Raw genomic sequence first — 19,512 nt, forward strand, 5'->3', positions numbered from 1 at the left:
CGCCCCGGGGGGGGGGGGGGGGCAGAGGGATGCTTCATTGAAAATGGACTGTCTGATATTTTTGTCTTCCTTTATTCTCTTACGGTGTATTACTTTGGGATTTTAGAAGGGGCTCCTTTTAAGGCAGTTTCTCCTAAACGAGTTTGTGTCGATTTCATCACTTTCGGGGGGGGTTTTGGACAGAGGCGATAGCTTAGGGCAAATCTTATCTCTTCTGTTTAATTACTCCGCCCTCCTTTTAAAGTCCTCTTCCCCGCTTTGGCTGTCTTCCTTCAAAATCTGAATCTGGAGCAACCAGAGGATAAACCCTGAAAAGAAAAGTGGTTTCTTTTCAAAGGACAGTTTCCTGCGAGTTTGGGGTGAGGCACTAAGGCCGTCTAGATCTGGAATTATTGATTGTTGTGGGCCCCCAGTTTTCAGAGGTCACCTGCTACTCCGAGGCCATCTGTCCCTAGTTTCCTTTCACCCTTGCACACTTCCACTTTTCTGCCCCCATTGAATGGGGAGTGGGCAGGAGAGCTGGGCTGATTTTTTTCAGTGTGTCAGGCTGTTCTTTGGAAATGTTCTGTAGATTATTAGTAGTTGAAAGAAAAAAGTGATTTGTCTTACAAATCAACATCAATGTCCTCTTCTTTTTTTCCTTCTCTCCCTTTAAAGACAGAAACTTAGGATAGTTTGGTGATCTTTTTAAGTAGTCATACATAAGAACACTTCACTCAGAGCCTGCCAAATCTTTGAAAGTAACATTTTATTGGAAGTTAAATGGAAGGGGTTACATTTAATTTTCTTTTTTTTTTTTTTTTAAAGATTTTATTTATTTATTTGACAGAGACAGAGACAGCGAGAGCAGGAACACAAGCAGGGGGAGTGGGAGAGGGAGAAGCAGGCCTCCCGCCGAGCAGGGAGCCTGATGTGGGACTCGATCCCAGGACCCTGGGATCATGACCCGAGCCGAAGGCAGTCGCTTAACCAACTGAGCCACCCAGGTGCCCTAATTTTCTTTTCACATTACTTTTTCTCCCAAGTAGCACAGGATTACAATCCTCATTTCTCAAAGTTACACTTTTCTGTGTAAAATTTAGATCATCTGAAACTCTATATAAAGACTTTTTTAGTTACGGTTTTTATATTATAGTTGATGTTGACAATAGGCTGACCACTTTCTATGACATGTATGTGTATATATATTCTTATATATTTCTAAGAGTTTATGTTGAGTAAAAGTTGGAAAACGAAAGTGTAAAATATTTAAGAGTAGTACAGGCCCTCATTAAGTATAAAGTGCTGAAAGTTGTCAGTTTAAAGAATATGATCTAAGAGCTTGTGTGTAGTCAGAGGTTCCTGTTTGGGCTTATATTTGGTGGCATTAACTAGAGATTTAAGATTGAGAGATTAGACAGTAGTTGATTATAAAAATTCCAAACTTCTAAACCCAGTGTGATTCATATGGTTGTGGTAAATACTTATTGCAGACATTTTAACTTTATAGCTAGGATTTTTTTTTTTTCTTTTAACTAGAAGCTGTTACTTTGCTTTTATCCTTTTTGTTACACTCTGTAAGTGTAAAATGAGTACTGTATGTGATTCAGGACCCCATGAAACAGTTCTGTAGAAACATTTAACATGTTTTTAAATTTAAAATAAATTTGGATTCACTTAGATTAGCCATCTGTGCCGGTAAACAGGCATGTTGATGGAACTACTTCCATGCATGACATTCATGCATGCTTTTTTATCCTATCCCCAAACTGAATGATCTGTACTCAGTAGTAGTCATTGAACAGAATGAAGGTTTCTGGCATCCCTAAATTCTCATTTAAATACCCGTGAATTTTGGTTGACCTTGAAAGCAGTTCGGCTGCTATATTACATTGTTTCCTATAACTATCTTCAAATACAGAGCTAAGCACATAGTTAAAAGCTACAAGCTTGGAGCATAGATGCTTTTTAGTAATCACAGCCTGTTTATGTGAATTTGAGTGTCAGTTGAACAATTCATAACATAATCTATAAAAATTAACTGGAGACTAGTAAACTACAACATACGGAAACTCCCACCCTCACCATTCTAGACAACTTTGCAGTTCTACCCGCCTGAGATACTGTGTTAATTAAGGGCTCTAATCTTCATGCATTTGCAAATGAAGGCTTCCAGGTGCTAATGCCACTTTAACAGCTGTTGTTATTCTTGACAGCATATTAAAATAATGTTACCTTTCATTAGTTACTAATCATTTCTGCCATTGTGGATTATGTTTTAGATCATTTAGTATTGTAGGGGTAACGTGATTGACTTCTTATTGCTTTGTTTTGTACTAGGCAAAAGCTTGAGAATATTTGACATATAATGGAAATAGGAGTTACTAATGAGGACCAGTTTTTATGACCGCTTGGATCAAAGTCCAGAAACAGAAGTTTTACACTTCCATGTAACTTTCTATGATAGACTTTTTATTTGACACTGCAAAACTGTGCTGAATTAGTTGACATTCTGGGTCCTGTGTTTGAGACTTTTTTCTTTTCTCTTTTCTTTCTTTCATATTTTTTTCTTATCTCTAAAAGCTGTAACATTTTTATTTGCAAGATATTTATATTAAAATCAGATGATGGATATAAAATAAATATTGCCATCCACTTTTTAAAAATACTGTTTCTGTAATTACATAGGAATATAGTTTTCAATTTTCAAACAAATGATTTGTTAAGCATATTTTATTAAGCTGTCAGTAGTGTTGAAGATAATAAAACCCTGTGGTTATTGACTCAGTGTGACTTTAATATTATTTATAATATTTTTTATGATGGTAATTCTGATGCAGTAATGACCTTTTCTTTTTGTATTGTTTATACACAGGGTTCATATGGTCAGCTTTAAGCTGCTTTTTTAGTGCCCTGAAAGTACTCATGTGTATCAGATTCTGTCCTCCTAAAAGAAGCTGTAGGAGCCCTTATAATGATGTTTCTCATTGCCCTTCTATCGCTAGTGTTCTCAGGGTTTCAAATTCAGATCCATTTTAGAGTCTGCAATGCAAGGTCATGATTCCTAACAATGTGGTAGAATTAATGCAGTGGCAATTATTCATAGTTGCATATCTCAAAATAAATCTATTTGCTTAGCTAGCAAAAACTTAAGTAGGCATATAGTACAATTCAGTAGCTTTTTTTCAGATCTGTGAAAATGGCTGATATTTTCATAAGATCATGTTTTCAACACCTCAAGGTGTACAATTATTAGCGTTTTGAATATGGTGTGCAACAAAATTTTCTTTTAAAGTAATTCCACCTAAATATTTAAATATTTAAAATATCTGAAACTGGCTTTTAAGTTTTATAGGTAAAGTGTGTACCTTCATCCTTATCTGATTACAGAGAATGTCTTTCTAAGATACTCCCCTTCCTTTAGATTTGAAACACAAATTAACTTAGAACTTTGCTTGAACTTCCTAATGCATTTTAATAATGCTCAGGAAAGATTTCTTCCCTAATTGAAAAGGCTACACAGAACAGTTTGGTGTTTATTAGTTTATCCCCCAAACATTTTTCAACCTAATAATTTATTAAACCTGTAATTGTTATGTTGAGTTAGATTTGTTCTTTGTTCTCAGAGCTGGTTGTAGGATGACAACCTCTTCCTAGGATGAAAGCCTTTGGTAAGGACTGTAGGGCAATTAAATAAATCACTGAGTTGATTGATCGTGGAGGGTTGAAAAATGACTAATTTCTGAATTTAGGATGCAGGCTAGCTACTGACTTTGCAGGACTTCCTATGAAATTAGTTTAGCTGGACAGATGTAGATTCAGTTGACCAGTGTTTACAGCTGATTGATGTGGTCTTGGAGATATCTGTTATATCAGGTTCTCAGTAAGAAGTGCCTGTGAGCTACATACCTAGGAATAAAAATTGAAGAAAGTCTTTCCAACATGAGTCATTCATTTGATATTTAGCTCTGTAATCTTATTTCCTGACTTGGTATTCCCATTTAATGTGAATTATGTATATTTTTTTCATGATGTAAGTGCTTTATTCATTTTCTTTAATTGGTAGGAATTTATACTTAACTGCTAACCAAATGTTTAAGGCAGGTAAGGCAAACTGAGTGTTAAGTTCTTAAGAATTATTTTGATAGGGGGCATCTACGTGGCTTAGTCGGTTAAGCGTCTGCCTCCGGCTCAGGTCATGATCTCGGGGTCCTGGGTTCAAACCCTGCATCTGGCTCCCTGCTCTGTGGGGAATCTGCTTCTCTCTTTGCCCCTTGAGTGCACTCCTTTGCTTTCTCTCAAATAAATAAAATATTTAATTTTGATATGTATTCTAAAAAACTTTTAAACAGCTCTTAAGGATATCTATTTATTATTTCTCTGGTTTGTAATTTGTACTGACCATGCTTTTTGAAGTGTTATGTGCCATTGTTAGCTTCTGTATTCGTCAAGACTTTTCCCTTAATTGTGAATTTTAAAATCAACCTTTTGCAAATTATCTTCTCTGAATAATTTTATTAAATCTAAACTTGGGAGAAAAAAGATTCCCCCTCTAGTATCATATCCCTAGTGATAACTGAAAAATAGCAATCATTATTTCTACTCTCTGTTGAATACATATGCCAAGGTTGTAAGAAAAGATCCTGATCTTTTAAGCAGATGAAATAATTAAAACACACACACACACACACGATTTTTGAATTTAGAGTTAGAGGGGATCATGTAATCCAGTGTTTCTCAGACTTAAGTAATGTTCCTCTGTTAAAGGAAGACATTCCTCTTCATCTCTAGTGTATTAGTTAGAAAGTGTTTGGCCATAAGTAACATAAACCCTACTTGAATTCATACAAAATTGACTTATAAGAGATTGTTTGGTTTTGAAATTCAGCTGATCAAATATTGTCAAGATTCTGCTTGTCTGTATATCTTTTTAATCTGGCCTTCCTTCAGCCCATCCATCCATCCGTCCGTTCTTCTTTCCTTCTTTCCTTCCTTCCATCCATCCACCCATCCACGCATTCATCCACCCATCCATTTTTGGGCCCTGTGCTGTGTTGGCTTTATTCTGTATGCTTTCTTTATATGGTGGAAACTTTTTTTTTTTAAAGATTTTATTTATTTGACAGCGAAACAGTGAGAGAGGGAACACAAGAAGGGGGAGTGGGAAAGGGAGAATCAGGCTTCTAGCGGAGCAGGGAGCCCGATGCGGGGCTCGATCCCAGGACCCCGGGGTCATGACCTGAGCCGAAGGCAGACGCTTAACGACTGAGCCACCCAGGCGTCCCTGGCAGGTTTTTCAGGGCAACTTTCTGTGGGTCTTAAAATTCTGATGTTAGAGAAATACCTTGTTATTTGTGTCAGTCCTCTCAAAATTACCCTGGCCTTGCTTGGGTCATGTGTCTGCTCTGGACCAATCACTGTGTCCAGAAGAATAAGGTTCTCCAAGTACTTTGTTGGGGCAGGTAACCCATAATGTGAAATGCCTTTGGGGGAGAGGGAATTCCCAAAAGAAAATGATATAGACACACCCACAAGTTCCAGATATCTACCATACCTAGTGTTGGACTTCCTTTTATTTAATGTTAGTTAAATGTGGAATTCTTAAGAGTAGGTATAATTTAATCATAATTACAGCATTTTTCCAATTGTAATACCAAAATAAATTTGTAAGTTAACTATGAAATACGAATGGTACATCTCCAGCCAGATGCAATTTGACAGCACTTATTAAATCACCTTTGCAGAGTGAATATGGCCCTGACTGCCCAATAAAGGGTCTGGTGAGGTCAGCTCACCTTTGCTACAGTTGCACTAATGATGATTGGCTTCTCCCACTGGGTCTGCTCGGTCACCAAGCTTTTATTCCGATAGCACAGCATACCAGCTTTTGGTTTGTAGTTGGTTTGAAAGCATATTTGCATATTAAATTTGTCTCTTTTTAATTTTCTCTTTATCCTAGAGCCACTGAGCTGTAGTGTGATTGTAAACACAAATATAAACCTGCTAAAATTGCAGGACAGTGCGTGGTTTTAAGGTGGTCATCCAGTCTTTTATTCTTTCACCTTTTTGTTTTGTTTTGTTTTATTTTAATTATCATCAATGTGAAAACGCAAAGTTAAGACATTTTCATAGAAAAATTACAGATCTTCAAAACGTACTTGTTTGGGAGTCTCAGGCCATCTCATACCTCAGATTGAAAAATGCCAATCTAGTGCAGTCTCCCCATATCTCAACTACAAAACAAATCAGTTTCGTATTTACAGCATAGATGTCAGTCAGTTATTATGTTTTCTTTCAGATATAAGTATGTTTTCCTTTAAGGAACATTTTTCACACATGTGATTGTGAATGCATGGAAAATAACAGAACACGTCTCTTTCAACTCTCGGTCAATTTTGAACATAAAACCATATGAAGCAATTTTGTATTTTATTTATGTTTGGTCCCAGTTAACTTCTCAGATGTTTTCATAGCTAGAGAAAACTTGGAAATAGTAAATAACTTTAGGCAGAGCATTCATTTCCTTTCCATGCCAGATCCAGGAGAAGTAATCACTGTAACCTCTGGGTAGAGATTATTCGAGGCTATCGCTTGGAGGTGCTCCAAATCTCCCCAGTTTCATTTAATAGCCTATTATAGTATAGTCATCTTTTCTTCATCTAAACCAGTGCCTCTCAAAAGGGATGCTATTGGGGTGCCTGGGTAGCCCAGTTTGTTACGTGTCCAGCTCTTGAATTCAGCTCAGGTCATGATCTCAGGGTGGTGAGATCGAGCCCCACATCAGGCTCAATTCTGGGCATGGAGCCTGCTTAAGATTCTCTCTCTCCCTCTCCTTCTGCCCCTCCCCTGCCTCTCTCTCCCCCTCAAAAAGAAAAGGGGACGATGCTGTTAGCATTCTGTGGTGACCTTTTTATGTTGTTGTGAGAGGCTGTTCAACACATTGCAGGATGTTTAACATCCCTGGGCCCCAGACATTAAATGCCAGAGCACCCCCATCATTATACCCCACATTTCCAAGTGCCCCCAAGGGCATATTACTACATACATACTGCTTGTGTTCTAATACTAAAAATATAGTATTTTGAACTATTTAATATTGTTTTATATTTCATAATAATCTGTTTAATATTGATTTCTAATGATGGTGGTTAAGGGCCCTAGGTAGGAAAAATCTTAGCTTCAACCCTAGAACTATCTCTTTAAAAGAGTATGACCTGGGGCACCTGGGTGGCTCAGTCATTAAGCATCTGCCTTCAGCTCAGGTCATGGTCCCAGGGTCCTGGGATCCAGCCCCACATTGGCTCCCTGCTCGGCGGGGGGCCTACTTCTCCCTCCCGCACTCCCCCTGCTTGTGTTCCCTCTCTCGCTGTGTCTCTGTCAAATAAATAAAATCTTTAAAAAAAACAAAAAATAAAGAGTATGACCTTAGGTGCTTTATCTGCCTTCTCTGTAAAATGGAGGTAGCATTTACTTCATAGGGTTCTTAGGAAATTTAAAGGAGATAATACATATTTCCTTCTCTTTTTTTAGAGTGAATTTCAGTAGTTTACTATTGTACCTTGAGAATCATCAGCGGCTTAAATATTATCACAGATTTTGATAGTCATTCTTTTAATCTGGTAAATGGGAATTAGAACAAATGAACAGTGATTTTATAGATTTTAAGAGACTGTATTTTTTACATGAAAATTAATGATTTGAATAGAACCATTTATGGATTGTGTGAGGTACTGGAAAGGGAATTGGAATGGGAGCCTAGACCTCCCTGTGTTGTCCCCAGCTTTGGGATTGGCCCAAATTAATAACCCTGGGCTTTAAAAAGTGGGAGAAGGCAGAGAAATTCATTAGTGAGTTTAAAAATCTCTCCGCTCTAAGCATTCTTTTTTTTTTTTTTTAAATTTATTTGAGAGAGAGAGAGAGCACAAGCAGGGGGAGCTGCAGAGGGAAAGGGAGAAGCTGACTCCCCGCTGAGCAGGGAACCCAACATTGAGCCGATCCCAGACCCCCAGGATCTTGACCTCAGCCTCAGCGGAAGGCAGCTGTTTAACTGACTGAGCCACCCGGGCACCCCAGCTCTAAGCATTCTTGATTCTCACAAGGAGAACAGATTCTCAGATTCTCAGACTGAAGTTTCCTTCTTTAACTACTTTCCAAATATGAGTAGTGGATCCAGGTCAAATTATGCAAACAGTTTAACTACAACTATAAAACTAGGACCTTAAGAGCAGGAAAAATCTCTAACATTTTATTTATTTTGTGTGAGTTATTTTTGTGTTTTTCCTACTGATAATTTTAGCAGATTTCCATATGAGTTTTTAACCATCCCTTTTCAGACAGGAAATTAGTACACTTTTCCTATTTCTGGTTTTAAAGTGATTAATTAATTCACAGGACAACGAAAAAAAGCACTGGAGAGAAAGAAAAAAGGATGACGTTTTAACAGTAAACTTAAAAACATGAGAATGCATTGTGTTTTGTGCATTACTCGGGGCCTGCAACTTTTTACTCTATTTTATCTGAGGCACTGTGCAAATCTCCCCAAATGTCACTACTCAAGGAATTGCTGCATAGCCCTCCAGGAAGGCTAGGCTTCAGCCTACTAAGAGAATTTCCTCAATTGAGCCACTTAAGGTAGGAACTAAAACAGACCACTTTAGTCTCCAAATCTGTAGCAGAGTGTTAAAGTATTATTTTGTCTAGTATTAAAACCATACTCCAGTTTAGAATTATGATTATTATGAAATATTGCTGTGGTTTTCATTATAGGTAATTAGTTATATATTTTCTCACATTTGTTGTCAGTTTTATTTTATCTTTGATATTTTGACAAAAAAAATCATCCCCAAATCTCTAATTTATTTTTGTAAAAAATTAATTTTTAAGTAGTAATGGAAAAACAAGTTATGTTCTTGCATTTATTTTTCTCAACTAAATGTTCAGCTCTTTATTTTTATATATTATTCAGAAAATTATGTCATGTATAAGTGTAGTTATTAGTCTAGGGAGTCTTAATGTTTTTTTGGTTCTAATTTGAGAAAATACATTAATGTAAACCAACTATTTTTTTCATGTAAGTGTTTCTGTAGAGACATTAGTGCTTTTAAACTAGGAGCTTTAAGAAGAAACAGTGGCTAACATCTAGTTTTACTGTACAAGCCTACTGAATAGATTATTTTTATTTTTACAAAAAATCGCTTTTGAGGGCACCTGGGTGGCTCAGTCGGTTAAGCGTCTGCCTTCGGCTCAGGTCCGATCCCAGAGTCCTGGGATCGAGCCCCGCGTCGAGCTCCCTACTCGGCAGAGACCCTGCTTCTCCCTCTCCCTCTGCCTGCTGCTCTGCTTACTTGCGCTCTCTCTCTCTTTTTTTTTTTTAAAGATTTTATTTATTTATCTGAGAGAGAGAGAATGAGAGAGAGCACATGAGAGGGGGGAGGGTCAGAGGGAGAAGCAGACTCCCTGCCGAGCAGGGAGCCCGATGCGGGACTCGATCCAGGGACTCCGGGATCATGACCTGAGCCGAAGGCAGTCGCTTAACCAACTGAGCCACCCAGGCGCCCGCGCTCTCTCTCTTATCTCTGTTAAGTAAATAAATAAAAATCTTTTTAAAAAAATTAAAAAGAATCACTTTTGAAGATACACTCGATTTAATAATGTTTGATTATCTCAAAAATAATAACTATCATGTATTAAACATTATATTAGACATAGAGTGTGTGTGTCCCAAATTCTATGCTGTCACTTTATATACATTATTTCCTTTAATTTTTTAAAAAGATTTATTTATTTATTTATTTATTTATTTATTTATTTATTTATTTATTAGAGAGAGAGAGAGTGTGTGTGTGTGTGTGTGCACAGGCAGGGGGAGGGGCAGAGGGAAATGGGGAGAGAGAGAGAGAATCCTCCAACAGATTCCCGGCTGAGCATGGAGCCCAACACAGGGCTCAATCGATCCCTGAGATCATGACCTGAGCCGAAATCGAGAGTTAGCTGCTTAATGGACTGAGCCACCCAGGCGCCCTTCCTTTAATTTTCTTAAGAACCGGAGGAAGGTTTGTCATTATCTCCATTTTATGGAGAGAGTGAATAATGTACCTAAGGTTTTACTGTTAGAAAAAAGTAGCTCTGGGGTTGAAGCCTAAGTCTGTCCCACCTAGGGCCCTTACCCACCAGGCTCTACTGAAGTTTAGTGTCAGCGGTAAAAGAAGCAAAGCAAAGGCTCATAGATTTAATGTCATGTGGACTCTAGGAAAATGTTCAGGTTTCTCCTAGGGCCATTTAATGTGCATGCACATTACTAAACGATGTGCCTAGAGACTTTGCCCAAGTGGGTTTAGTTTCCATATATAATTTTAGAGTATAAAAAGTGGGAACTCTCAAATGACATTTTAAAATAGAATGGCTGAATATTTGGGTACTAGGCCATCACAATTATATTTTTAGTATTAGAACACAAATACCGTAAGTACAGTATATTTTCAAAGAATTTTTATCCTTTGTTACATTATTTTAGGCAAGAGTACAAAACACATTAAACTTAGTTGATCTACAATTAGGTTTCATCTAATTGTATTTTTAACTTAAGACAGTTACTGTGTTTATATCACAATTTTACTTTGCCTTGTAAATTTTTCTTCTTTTTTCCTTAGTTTTCTAGATGGCAAGAAATATTGTATAAAACCTAGACAAAGTGTTTTAATCATTTTTCCCTTTCAAGACATCTGGAATATTAAATACATATTTTAAGGCAGTTCTGTCTTTTTCAAGATTCATTTCGTAAGATGAATGAGCACTTCAACTCCGCTGCATGGAGTCGTTATGGACCCAGATGTCTGTGTGTGTCTGTGTGTCTTTTGCTAACCATATTTGAAATACTGTGCAAGAGTTTACATCCCTCTGTCCTGTCAATAAGTTATGCATTTCCTATTTAATATTTTTAGATAGAAGGCATTTGGAGGAAGCTGTGACATGTCTAGATTAGTGGAAAATTTCTATAACACAAACTATAAATTGTAGTTTTCTTTCCTGTGATACGGTTTCTAATAATCTTGAGTGAAAATGAAAAATTGGAAAAGGAGGAAAAGTTTTTTTTTTTTAAATGTTTTATTTATTTATTCATGAAAGTCAGAGAGAGAGAGAGAGGCAGAGGCAGAGGGAGAAGCAGGCTCCCCGCCCAGCAGGGAGCCCGATGCGGGACTCGATCCCAGAACCCTGGGATCATGACCTGAGCCGAAGGCAGACGCTTAACCATCTGAGCCACCCAGGCGCCCCAAAAAGTTTTGATTCTTAACAGAGTATGTGCCTTACAGTTACCTTTCATTTTTTCAATGAGGATTACTAATCAACTTAATAATATTTTTAGAAAGAAGATGAAGTGTACCCAATATACAAACTTATATCTATTTAAATATACATAAAAAAAGTATTACTAGGTTTGAACCATTAATTTAAATCATTAAGTTAGTTGACTGTATCATTTTAAGAATGATACACTTTTCATCTACTTAAAAAATATAAGTATACAGGGCTCTGCCATGTTGATAATTTTGAGGAAATAAACTCTGTTACAACCATTGTAAAAAATGACAATTCACCTTCTAAGTTTTCTCCCCACCCCAAATTTTTTTTATCTTTTTTATCATTCACGAATGAATGAACTTGATCATCCCTCTGTGTATTCCTAAAGATGCAAAATGTCCAACTAGGAATATCCAGCTCAGACTTTTCCTGCAGCAGCTGCTAAAACCTGGCTTCTTGGCCTTTTGGGTGCATGAACTCATTTAATTTTGTAGGGCACTCCACCTACTTTGTGACACCATTTTGAAGGGTACAGTGCTGGTAGTGTTATAAAGAACCTCAGTAAAATCAAAATGTGTTAAACATTATTCTTCATGACACGGACTTTTAAATCAAACTGCCATTGCATGAGCAGTTGGGGTGCAAGAGTCTTCCCTAAAGTAGAATATTAAGATAATAAACTTCTGATCGGATTCATTAATATTTAAAAAGATTTGAAATTTAAAATTCAGGTCACATTTATGACAACTCATGGCAAGTTTTTGACAACTGCCATTTGGCTTTATTTCCTTTCATGTAATTAATATCAGTCTTCTGGGCTCTTTACTTGCTCAGTGTGGGAAAGAGTCCCGTTGTGAGCCTGAGCAGAATCTAAGGTATATACAAGTTTGACAGCACAGATGATATTCACATTATGTTACCTGAGAGGAATAACTCCCAGCATTGATGTTGGTACCCTCCAGGGTTTCTCTAGTTATTTTAAGACATACTGTAAAAGTTAAAAACAAACAAACACAAAACGATACTTAATTTACCCATTTAAAAAAAGCGTATAATACAACTCATTTACGAGGTAAGAAATTGTTTGTGTCATAAAATAAGGAAGGATATAAGTGACTGGGAGGATCATAAAACAGATTTTGGTAAAGCGAGAAGGAATGATTTGGATGGGATGTTAAACATCAGGATCTTGTCATCGAATATAAATTCTTGGCACCAATTTTCACTGCATTTTCCTTGGTCGTGGCTTGATTTCAAGTGTCTAGGGCCTGTTAGCTTTTGTTAACAGCCTTGTAAAATGAAGTCAACTGAAAAACTTCAAGAGGGCCGCCCTGGTTTTGATTGCTCCCAGCTTTGCCAGGCAGTTAGCAAGGACATGCTTATCCACGAAAGCAGAGGCCCTAACTTATTAGTGCTTGTAACACAGGGTCAGAATACGTTGCAGAACTTGTGTCTCTTTCCTTCTTTTTGCTCACATGGTTAGGCTGCAACTTGTCTAGAGTTATGATAGAACTCATCTTTTTGGAGGAGGGAAAACTTCATGGGATTCTATCAAGAATGGCATTCTGTAGTATCTGCTTTGGCCAAGGGCTTTGAGCCATCCGGATGCCTGTAGCCAGCCTGTTTCCAGACCCTGTTAGCCCACTCAGCCTGGGGGTTTGTACACCAGGAACACCTTTTCCCCCTCATCCTTTGTCTGATTCTTAGAACTTTATGAAGAAATGAACAGCCACCACTTCCTACCCCAGCCCTGCATCTCCATTGGAATGAGTGCTAAGGGTACAGGAGATAGCGAAATCTTCAAAATATGGAGGAGAGTTTGAAATGCTTTTACAAGCATTTTCTAATTTGACTCCTGTATCTGCCCTGAGCAGTGAGTGAAGGAGTAAGGAGGTCCTTCTCCCATTTAAAAAAGAGGAAGCAAGGGGCAAAAGGACATTGAGTTGACTGACCTAATGATCACCCAATGGCCTGTTGAGAAAGTCATCCTTTGGGGGGGGGGGTGCGGTCTTCAGGCCTTTTAATACAGCTGCCTGTGTTTACAACTGAAAGACTGGAAATCCAGAGAAATTTTAAGTGGTTCAGCCTCACATCTGTGTAGTCTTATAGCTGAAACTAGCATTACCTTCTGATGGCCTGTTTGGTATTCTTGACTTTATACCCTGCTGAAGACAACACCTTGCACTTCATCAAGAAGTCAGAACAGGTGGCATTTTCCCTGTTTTATAGAAGATGAAGTCAAAACTCAGGAAGAAATTGTTTGCTACTGGTCATACAATTCATTGGTAGCAAACGCTTAGATTAGATTAGAATTTAGGACTCCCCAAAACTTAGCCCCTTGATGCTTTGTAGTCCCAAGGATTTTTAGCAGTTAGTCAGTCTCTCTTTTATGAGTCAATTATAATTTGTTTATTCTCTATTAAATGCATGATGTGGTTTTGAGAGTAAAATCAAAGAACTTGGTTTACAGAGGAATTTTATACTGTAAATTATTAATCTGTACGCTTTCCAAAGGTTCGGTTATTATACACAGGATCACAGTGTGGTAGTCCTTTGTGCTCTTTTGATGATAAAATTCGAGTTAGTGCTTTGATAGCCTGGAACTCATTAGTATGCGATATAGAACCTACCTTTTCTTTGTTGTCTGTCTGCCAACAATTTCAGTTGGGGAAAAGAATGAGTGGTGTGGTCAGAGGAAATACAGGATACCCAGTTAAATTTGAATTTCAGATAACACTCAGACTAAAAAATTATTCATTGTTTATCTGAAATGCAATTTCAACTGGGTGTTCTGTATTTTTATTTGCTAAATCTAGCAACCCTAAAGAATGACTCTTCTCTTGAACATATTCATGATACATTTTTTTTTCAATGCATTGGTTTTTTTTGTAAAACACGACCTGGTTTCAGAGAAACAGACATGGGATTCGGTCAGATTTTTTTCAGGACACTACCCTTAAGAATCTTTATCCTCCGAGTCCTTTGAGACAGTTTTTACCTCAGTGGCTTAATGTGCCATCTTTTTATGATCTGAGTGCAAAAAATTAAGTTAGAGGATGTGTTACTGTAAGTGATCTTACTCTCTCCATGCCTTGGATGCTTGAATTTGAGTTTGACTCTTTTCGTATGCAGCTAGAAGTTTACAGAGTGCCTCCTTTGTGATAAGCATTGATGTTCTGGGAACGTTTATATTCTTACAGGCCATAAGACTTGGAAAAGGAGACCTGGATTTGACTCCTGATATTGCTACCAAATAGAATGTCTTTGGTTCAGCCATTTTAATTTAGCTTCATAATTTAGAAAGCAGGATTGTCAATGCCTGCCTTACCAGGTTTAAATAAAATGGTACCCCCCCTTTTTTCCCAGTATCATTCATATAAGTACTTTTCAAAATCCCACAAAATCAAGGAAGAGAAGTGAAAATAGAGATCCGATCCTAGCCACAGGAGTGATTTGTCCAGTCAGAATTACCATCTAGGTTTCTTGAATCCCATCTGGTACTTTTTACCCTGATATCTGACATGTTCACAGTCATCTTTTCCATCTTTATTCATTTGTGTGCATTTACATTTAACTTCTTATGATGGCAAAATCCAATATGTATATAAGTTAACTCCTGAACACAACATAAACTTCAATTCTGGAGGAGTGGTCACTGGATGGTTTGCTTGGGGAGCTCAGTACTCTCTGGCTGGTGGTCAGCATAGTGCCCGACACACTCAGATCTTGCCTTAGGAGAATAACTCATTTTATAAAAAAAAAGGATATTTAAGCATGAATCCAATTAAAATGGAAAAAAAAATCAGTGGAAAGGATTTGATTGGAACTATATCTGGAAAATGGAACCACAGATTATGACAGTAAATTAATCTTGTCTTAGATTTAATAAAATTTATATTATGATGAAAATTCCGTGCTAAATTTTAGAGTAAACAATTTTTAACAAAACATAATCAATTAAATTCTCCATGTTTGACTTTTACAACAGGGTTAGAGAGTCTTCTTTGTTTTTCTTCAAAAAACAGTTTTTCAAATTAATATTTTGAATGTTTCATCAGTTTTTTCAAGGACATTTCTTAGTCTTGAATAAAATTATTTAAATAAAATTCTCTTTTCAAGTATCTGTTATGTCATTTTCCTTGTTGATTCTTTCTTGATTTGTTACCTGGTCTTTAATTGGGCATAGCCCTTAATTGTCAGTGGCATTGTGTAATATTGTAATTGTCATGTAATGTAATATAGTTGTAAAAAAATAGTATTGTAATGGTTCTCCAACATTACTTTGCTCTACTTCTAGAAATTCTGTATCTTATATAAGAATTTGAATTTTGATTTGCAGGTTATATATTTGTATAGAGACTGAAATACTAAAAGATTATTGGGAGAGGATTGATAGTCTTAAGAGGAAAGGCCCACTTCATATAGCCACCTAGGTCATACACTGCAAAACTTCAAGGGATGTGTGAAGAGAGAGAGGTGTGAGAAATGATTTAATTTTATTTGTGGGTTGATATTATGATAACGTATGTTTTCCTGCATAAACATATAACTATAGGGACTCAGATAATCAATAATGTGGTCATGAGAAACCCCTTCCCCTATGACTGGTGGTTAATAAAAATTGTTGATTGAATGAGTAAATGTACAAGATCTGCTTTTCCTGTATAATTTAATATTAAGTTCATCTCACCAAGAAAGTAACTAGAAAAGAAAAAACTTGAGACAAATACAGTAATAAAAAACATATAACAAAGAATTTTTAAGCACTGGCTCTATTTAAGATATATAGTAGGCCCTGCAGGTTATGTGAGGATAAATTAACCATAGTCAGTTATGAGGCTTACATCCAAGAGGTAAAAAATATTAATAGTTAAACGACAGTGTTGATTCTCTGTAACAAATATACCAGCATTCATATATTCAAAGACTATTGTCCCTTTTGGCGTAATTTAGGAGCCTTACTTCTTGATCCATTCACTTCACTCAAGAATTATTTATTGTAGACAGACTATGAGACAGGCATTTTCCAAGACAGACAAGTAGCTCTGATGAAATTTACATCTGGTTGGAGGAGACAGACAATAAAACAACAGATTAACAAACAAGAAAAATATCCAGTAATAAGAATTTAGGTGCTGGGAGGTGAGAACCTCATGTGTCAGAGGCCCCTCTAGGTGGCATGACCAGAGAAGACCTGTCTGAGTGGAGGATGTAGAAGCTGTGATCAACCAGACATAGGTGAGGTGAGAACATTCCAGACTGGGGGCAGGTAGAGCTTAGGGGGCTTGAGGAGCACCAGGGAGGCCAGCCTGGGCAAGTGGAACTGTGGTAGGGGATTAAAAGAGTTTGGGTTTTGTTCTCTATTCACTGAGAAGCCAAGTAGGATAATTACGATGTGAAGATATACTTTGTTTAAAGATTCCTCTGGCTGCTGTGGGGAGAATGGATTGAAAGGGGGCAAGTATAATACAGAGAGACCAGTGGGGCGCTGTGGCCATAGTGGAACTGGACCAGGATGTAATGCAAGAGGTAGAAATGAACAGATTGGGATATAAGGTTTGGGGAGTCACACTGACAGGACTTGGCTTAGATGTGAGATTTGAAGGTAACAGAAATTTAGAGTAATTCCTAGATGTTGATTTGAGTAACTAGGGAGGTGATGGTGCTCTTTATTAATATGAGGAAAGCTGGCAGGGAGTGAGATTGGAGTAAGATGATGGGTAGGGCGTTAGGAATTCTGTTTTCACCATTTTAAGTTGCCTTAAGTTGTTTAGATATCCTCATGGATTTGTCAGGTAGATATTTTGATTAAAAAACAGTTGATCACCACTTTCCAATAAGAAGATAAGAAATAAATTGGACTAAATTTTAGGATGGTAGCTGAAATAATTCAAATGCCTATTTTTATATTGATTTAACAATTTAAGTTACATGTACATATCTTTAAATCACATAAAGTATGTTAATTTAGATATAGTGCTTTTTTCCTGTCTACATTTTACAAAACAATTTTATTTGGAAACTTCTTGTACATTTTTGACAGCTTCACATGCATTTTTAAAATCAATGTCTTTGGCACCGCTACTGCAATTTTGGGGGGTTATGTAAGTGTTTCTTCTTAAAGGATCTTTGAAAGGCTTTTTATAACTGTATCCAACACTTGAAATTCTGAGTTCGTCCTGGTAATATCTGTTATTATTTTTTTTTTACCCATTCCATTCTAGACTGGCACTATTTCAGAGTAATAGATATTTACCAAATAATACATTGTTGTTCAAAACAAAATAACCAAGGGAATATCTCAAAAATGGAAAACTTAGTAGAGATTCAGAAATAAGTCAGCCTTTTCTTTTTCCCTCTGTATTCTTCTTTTTTCACTTAATAAATTATGGAAATTATTCACAGCGGTACATGCAACCATTTCTCAAGGACCGCCCTACTATTCCATTGTATAAATATATCATTATGTATTTAACCAGCCTTCCAGTGGTGGTAGGGGTAGCTTGTTATCTTTGCTATAACAAATAGGGCTACGGGAGGGGCGCCTGGGTGGCTCAGTTGGTTGGGCGACTGCCTTCGGCTCAGGTCATGATCCTGGAGTCCCTGGATCGAGTCCCGCATCGGGCTCCCTGCTCGGCGGGGAGTCTGCTTCTCCCTCTCCCACTCCCCGTTTGTGTTCCCTCTCTCGCTGTGTCTTTCTCTGTCAACTAAATAAAATCTTTAAAAAAAAAAAACAAATAGGGCTACGGGAAATATGCTGGCACTAATTTTGCCACATGTGTAGAATCTCTGGAACAAAGGATAAATGCATTTTAAAATTTGTTAGATATTGGGCGCCTGGGTGGCTCAGATGGTTAAGCGTCTGCCTTCGGCTCAGGTCATGATCTCAGGGTCCTGGGATCGAGTCCCGCATCGGGCTCCCTGCTCCTTGGGAGCCTGCTTCTCCCTCTCCCACTCCCCCTGCTTGTGTTCCCTCTCTCGCTGTGTCTCTCTCTGTCAAATAAATAAAATAAAAAATCTTTAAAAAAAAAAAAAAATTTGTTAGATATTGCCTGTTTACCTCCAACGAGGTGGTAACAATTTTTACTACAGCCAAGAAGATTGAAGAGTAGTATACCAACACCCTCCAAAATAGTGCATTGTCAAACTTTTTTTGTCCTGGCCTTTTAGTGAAAATAATCAATATGTCATTGGAGAGTGGGGATTGCATTGCTTTTATTATGAGCAAATTCTTTTAAATATCTTCAATGATAGCAAGTTTTTGTCTTTTGAAGGTGAATTTGAGTTTTGGGAAAAGTCAAATCTTATGCATATGAGATTAAGTTAAGTGTTACTCGAGGATTTTTTTTTAATTTTTTTGTTTTGTTTTGTTTTGGTTTGGGTTTTGTTTGTTAGTTTTGAGAGGAAGGCTAAGTGAAAAACAAGATCTAACTTTGAGAGAAAACGAATATCCTTATTTACCTTATGAATTTTCTTAGAAATTAGTTTCAAAAGAAGAGCTCCAAAAATGTCTGAAGTAATGGTACTATCAATTGGTATAAGATTACAATTTTGCAAGGGGAATCATTTGAATTGAACAATCCTTCTGATGTGTATGATCTGATGTTTGTTTAAAAAAAATCACCCACCATGAAGCCTTTAACTCAAGTGGATTTCTTTAACAGAGAGGTACATTAAAAACAAATAATTTAAATTTTCTTGGACTAAATTTTTAAAATTAGGTATTGCTTACTTTTTAATTTTCTTCCTTTATACCAGGAGTTAGATAATCTAGAAGAGATAATTTTTACCATTATTGAACAAGCGTTATTAGGATAATATTTACAGAAGTCTATAATCTTTCTACATACCAGATCAAATTGTTTGTATTTTCCCCCTTCTAAATCTAATCTGTATATAGCAATATAGATAGAATTATTTAAAATTAAGCATATTATTAGCTAGCCAAATTTAGATAAATATTTGTTTTAAATTTTCAAATATTTAACTTCAGAACAAGTTGTATGTTTTAGACAGCGATTTAATCTTTCTATTTATGTTTTCCTAAGACTGTTGTCAAATCTAGTGTCTTTTATGCTAATGCAGACTGCTTTTGAGAGAAGCAGACTTGATGCTTTATGCATTGCAAATCAGATATCTGAAAATCTATGTGTATAGGCATCAGACTTGATTAAAATGTTCATTGAAGCAATTGTTCTTTACAGGTTTTCAAAATAAAACTCTTAAATAAACCAC

The 19,512-nt window shown here is 36.8% G+C and overlaps 1 protein-coding gene and 1 long non-coding RNA gene across 5 annotated transcripts in view; both read left to right on the forward strand.

Annotated features, from left to right (window-relative positions):
* Positions 1 to 19,512, forward strand: part of LOC145720273 (uncharacterized) — a 332,443-nt gene that overhangs the window by 125,654 nt on the left and 187,277 nt on the right. The window lies entirely within an intron of this gene.
* PDE5A (phosphodiesterase 5A) overlaps positions 1 to 19,512 on the forward strand; it is a 145,363-nt gene that overhangs the window by 1,875 nt on the left and 123,976 nt on the right. The window lies entirely within an intron of this gene.

This window comes from Leptonychotes weddellii, chromosome 2 (genome assembly GCF_054177405.1).
Source record: "Leptonychotes weddellii isolate Sample4059 chromosome 2, ASM5417740v2, whole genome shotgun sequence".
Classification (NCBI taxonomy): domain Eukaryota; kingdom Metazoa; phylum Chordata; class Mammalia; order Carnivora; family Phocidae; genus Leptonychotes; species Leptonychotes weddellii.